We start from the raw sequence: 4,883 nt of genomic DNA, 5'->3' as shown, positions 1-4,883 counted from the left end.
TTCTTTTTTTTTTTGGGCGGGGGGGGGAAGATTAGCCCTGAGCTAACATCTGCTACCAATCCTCCTCTTTTTACTGAGAAAGACTGGCCCTGAGCTAACATCCGTGCCCATCTTCCTCTACTTTATATGTGGGACACCTACCACAACGTGGTTTGCCAAGCGGTGCCACATCTGCACCCGGGATCTGAATCGGCAAACCCATGGCCATCGAAGCGGAATGTGCGAACTCAACCACTGCGCCACTGGGCCGGCCTCTAGTAATTAATTCTAATATTTTATCTTGTATGGAAATGATGTAGATACTCAATAAATTTTTATCATTTAACTTAATTTAGCAAATCTCTCAGGCTTTAAGTTATGAAAAGGTTTTGTAGTTATGTACATACACCTTAATACATAATTATTGTCAAAAAGTTCACCCCAAAACTTTTATCTTTTGTGCGTTTATTTAGTTTACTTGTTCCCAATAAGTATATTTAGATGGCCTACACTAGGCATCAGGAAAGATACCTCCTCCCCACCTTCTTTTATTATACTAAAATATACATAACAGAAAAGTGATCATTGTAGCCATTTAGCTGCAAGGTCTCCTAAGGCTTCACCCCAGAAATTGCACGATGTTACTTCTGCTGCATTCTGTGGTCACAGCAAGTGACAGGCCAGCCCAGATTCAGGGGTGGGAAACAGACTCCATGTCTTGATGGGAGGAAGAGCAAAGTCACAAGGCAAAGGGCTGGACACAGGGAAGCACGACTCTTTGTGGCCATTATTGTAAGGAGCCATCACAAGAAGAGTATTTGCAAAGACCTTTCCTGTTCTAGCCCTCAGAATTTAAGCTCTCAGAGGGGACAAGGTCTCCTACTGTAGATTAATTCTGGGAAGGGAAAGCCACGCCTCTCTGTTGCTCCCCAAAGCTGCTCGGAATGGGAGGGGCTTGGTGTGAGTGGTCCAGTGACAACACGCAGAGTGTTGAGGTTTCTTTTCTGCCTGTGGTCAGAAGTCACCAGCACTGCTGAACAGCTGCCCCTATTTTCTGTGCAGTCCAATAGCTCAAAGTAAATATTCTTGAGCACATGCTGTGTGTCAGGCTCTGTTCTAAGCAGTGTACTTGGTTCACTCATTTAACCCTCCTACCGCTCTGCCTGGCAGGTACTGTTATCACTCCAGTCTCATAAATGAGAAAAGAAATGGGAGATGCTGGAAGTTAAGTTGTTTCTTCAAATCGCTCAGCTAGCAGTGCACTCTTTAATTTGGGCAGCATAGGCCCGGTATAAGGCAGAGGTTTGAGCACTCTGAGAAAAGGGAGCATAGACATCACGGGATGCTGAGCAGGATTCAAATCTCAGCCTTCTCGCTTGCTGGCTCTGTGACCTGGCACCAGTTCCTGCACCTCCTGGAACCTTGGTCTCCTCATCGATGAAGAAAGTGGGATCTTGCTACCTGGTATAGATGTTGTGAAGAGTAGACAAATGAAGCGTGTGAAGCACTTAGCCCACAGGGAACACTCAAAGACTATCGGCTGCCCTCATCCAGCCAGGATCTGCACTCTCACCTCCCAGCACACCCTGGAAGAGGAGCCACGCATCATCAACCCAGGTGAGTCCTTCTCTCCAGCCCAAGTGGACTCCAGCAGCGGGTTGTCTTCAATGTTCATATCACATGGGTGGCCCATGACACCCTCTAGTTCCCACTGTGCATGCAGGTTTCCACCTCCCACCCCCATCCCACCTTTAAATTAAACAAAATTGCCTGTCATTTCAGTAAGTTTCTATCCTGGAAGGCAGAACAGCATTGGAGAAGCAGACATGTTAACAAGAGACTTTCACATGTTGAAGCGTATGGGGTAACTAGTCGGGTTCAAAACCCATCAGCTTGTTAAAGAAGGCTGACTTATGGCCTATCAAACACACATTGTACATTTGCTTAACTGTTAAAGAATGAGCTCTCTTAAGAGAGGGACATGTGCTTCCCCTCCTACGCCTTGCTGGGGCCACTGGTCTTAGTCCCTTTCCTGACATCAGGGTCACGTTGACCTGCTCATTTGCAACTGAATACCTCTTGGAAACTTTGATGAAAATGTATCCTGAGTGTGTTTAATGTATGTTCTTTGTACTAAAAAGATGTAGGACTGTACTGAAACCATGGTTCTCCAGAACTCTTTCTTCTTTTCTGGAAAAGCTCTTCCTGGGTTATAATCCTCACTCAGGCTCAAGTAAAACTCACCTATCTCTCTCATTAGAGAATGATTATTGGTTATTTTGTGTTGACGACATGTAAGCTCATTTGTCTTCTCCTCACCAGGTAGCAACTGAGCATCTACTATCTTCCCCCTTGAGCACATAGTGGGTCCGACACCCCTTGGGAATAGAGGTGATCAGGGAGGAGGTGTAGGGAGCCAGGTTCTGAATCTCACCTGGTCCCTCCTTTGTTGATGGATTGGGCTAGCCTTCCATGGCAGTGTGGAAGAAAGACCTGAGTCATGGAGGAAGAGGCCTGGGATTTGCCATGTGCCTGGAACACCACAGCCATCACTGTCTGCCGCTGGACCCATTATGATGGCTCCTGGGAGGGGGCTGAGAAGCAGCTGCTACATGTAGAAAGAACTAGAGGATTCTAGTTGGTGAGAACCACTGACTGATACGGCTGCCCAAAAGAATGAAATCATCTTATGCTGTATTCCTGAAGGTAGAATATCTAGAAACAAGGGAGGTGAAAGCCCCATACTGTTATGTGTTGGTCAGATTCATTAGGTACAGTGTCCAGTTCTGGGCACACACCAGGGGGCCAGGGCAAAGTGAGAGAACATCACTGAGTGCCTACTATGTGGCAGGGCCACTGCAATATTGTGATTTATTCGAAATATACATTTGGTCATTCAGACGATCAAAATATATTTCTCATAGCTATGTGGTCTTCATCCACAGTTCCTGGCTCACAGCTCTCAAAACCCTTGGAATTTCTTGTTTATGTTACTGAAGGTGATGTTTGGACCCCAGCCAAGGGTGGGACCTGGTTACCAGGAGAACCAGCCATGTGATCAGAGGATTGGAACTTTCAGTCCCACCCCCTGATTTCCCGGGGATGGGAGTGGGGGCTTGAAGTTGACTCAATTGCCAACAGCCAATGACCTAATCAATCACAACTACGTAATGAAGCCTCCACAGAAACCGAAAAGCTCAGCTAGTCTGTCTTTTTCTAAGAGCTTCCGGGTCGGTGAACACATGGAGGTGCTGGGAGAGTGGCGCCCAGAGAGGGCAGGGAAGCTCCACACCCCTCACTCATACCTTTCCCTGTGCATCGCTTCCATCCGGATATTCATCTGTATCCTGTATCCTAGCCATTAATAAACTGGTAAACCTAAGTGTTTCCCTGAGTTCTGTGAGCCCTTCTAGCAAACTAATCAAACCTGAGGAGGGATTGTGGGAACCTCTGATTTATAGCCAATCAGTCAGAGGCATGGATAACAACTTGGGCTTGTGACTGGAGTCTGAGGTTGAGCGTGCTCTTGTGGGACTGAGCCCTTTACCTGTGGAATCCGATTCTATCCCTAGGTAGATAGTGTCAGAATTTAGTTGACTTCTCAGACACCCTGCTGGCGTCCAAGAACTGCTTGTTAATGTGGGGAAGCCTACACACACACACACACGCAGACGTTGGAATTGGGTTCAGGAAACTTCTGCAGCCGTGTGAGGTGTTTTTCCTGTGATCTCTCACTTCACAGCAGGCAAATGATGTGAGACAAGTATTACCCTCATTTACAGAAGGAGAAACCGGGGTCACTGAGGTGAAAGAAACTGCTCGGGGTCATCCAACCAGCAAGCGAAGAAGCTTGGATTTGAAGCCAAGTCCTGCTGATTCCCAAACTGTGTGTTCTTGTCTCCCACCTGGGCTCCCCTGTGGGATGATGTTCCACTCTGTGGAAAATGCCATTTCATTCCACATTACATTCTTCTCAGGAGGCCCCTGGATACAAAAGAGAATGAACTCATCGTTCCTTCCCACTCAGCTGCTCAGCCTCCACCCCCCATTCCCTGTGACCCCTCTGGAATGGGCCATGGATGAGAGGCTGCTGACAGGACCTCATCCCAATGGGATGTCTCCTTCCTCAGCACTGTGCAAAAATAAAATTCCTACTTTCTTCCACCACACCTGGTGTCAGAGTTTGGCTTGCTGCACAACGGGTGAGCGAACTCACTTCAGGTTCGGTATCAATTTGGCGACCCAGATGGGACAATGTCCCAGGTGGACGTCTCGCCTGTGGCACACTGGCATCTGGCTAAAGGCCTCTCTTGGAAGCTGTCCTGTAGCTGCCTGAGCCCCTTGTCTCAGGGACAGCCCCAAGTGACTGGCTGCTAGCCAGACATCGTTGGCCCACGGCGCTTTTGCTTTGGTGGTGGAAGAAACTAGGTTTAGGACTTAGGAAGATGTCTCTTGTAAGCAGTTTTTGTTTTTGTTTTTGTGTTAACCTTTTCCAACAGGACTGGCCGGAAATAATGGGTACCCGGCAGCCCTCCGGGCTCCGTTTGTTCTGAAGTTGTTGCAACGCCATAGCCAGATTTTGGTAAGTCTCCCGGGTGTGCACAACCGATATCCCTTGTCCTTGCTCATTTGGGAAGATTTGCGTAGTGGATCCTCATTTGTTGGGCGCCCACCGAGTGTAGGACAGGACCCAAAGCTGAGCCTGACATGCTGGACTTCCCACTCCCTGGGTACAGAAAATATTGATCAAAAATGAAACTGGGAGATCAGTTCAGCAGAGCCCTCGTTGCCCCTAGGAGCACAAAGCACACAGCCACATGGGTACACGTTTCCTGTGACATGTTGGGTCCCATGAATGGAGACCCACCCCATGAGAAGGCGTGTGAGAAGTGAGGCAGGGTGCT

General features: G+C 48.1%; 1 long non-coding RNA gene across 1 annotated transcript; it reads left to right on the top strand.

The window, feature by feature from the left end:
- Nucleotides 1-1,088: 1,088 nt before the first annotated feature.
- Nucleotides 1,089-4,561, top strand: LOC124247725 (uncharacterized). Its single transcript, XR_006890801.1, has 2 exons — nucleotides 1,089-1,596; nucleotides 4,479-4,561. It is a non-coding gene; the product is annotated as an uncharacterized LOC124247725 (long non-coding RNA).
- The last annotated feature ends 322 nt before the right edge of the window (nucleotides 4,562-4,883 follow it).

The sequence above is a fragment of the Equus quagga genome, chromosome 11, assembly GCF_021613505.1.
Source record: "Equus quagga isolate Etosha38 chromosome 11, UCLA_HA_Equagga_1.0, whole genome shotgun sequence".
NCBI classification, from domain to species: domain Eukaryota; kingdom Metazoa; phylum Chordata; class Mammalia; order Perissodactyla; family Equidae; genus Equus; species Equus quagga.
This window is presented reverse-complemented; position numbering and strand designations above follow the sequence as displayed.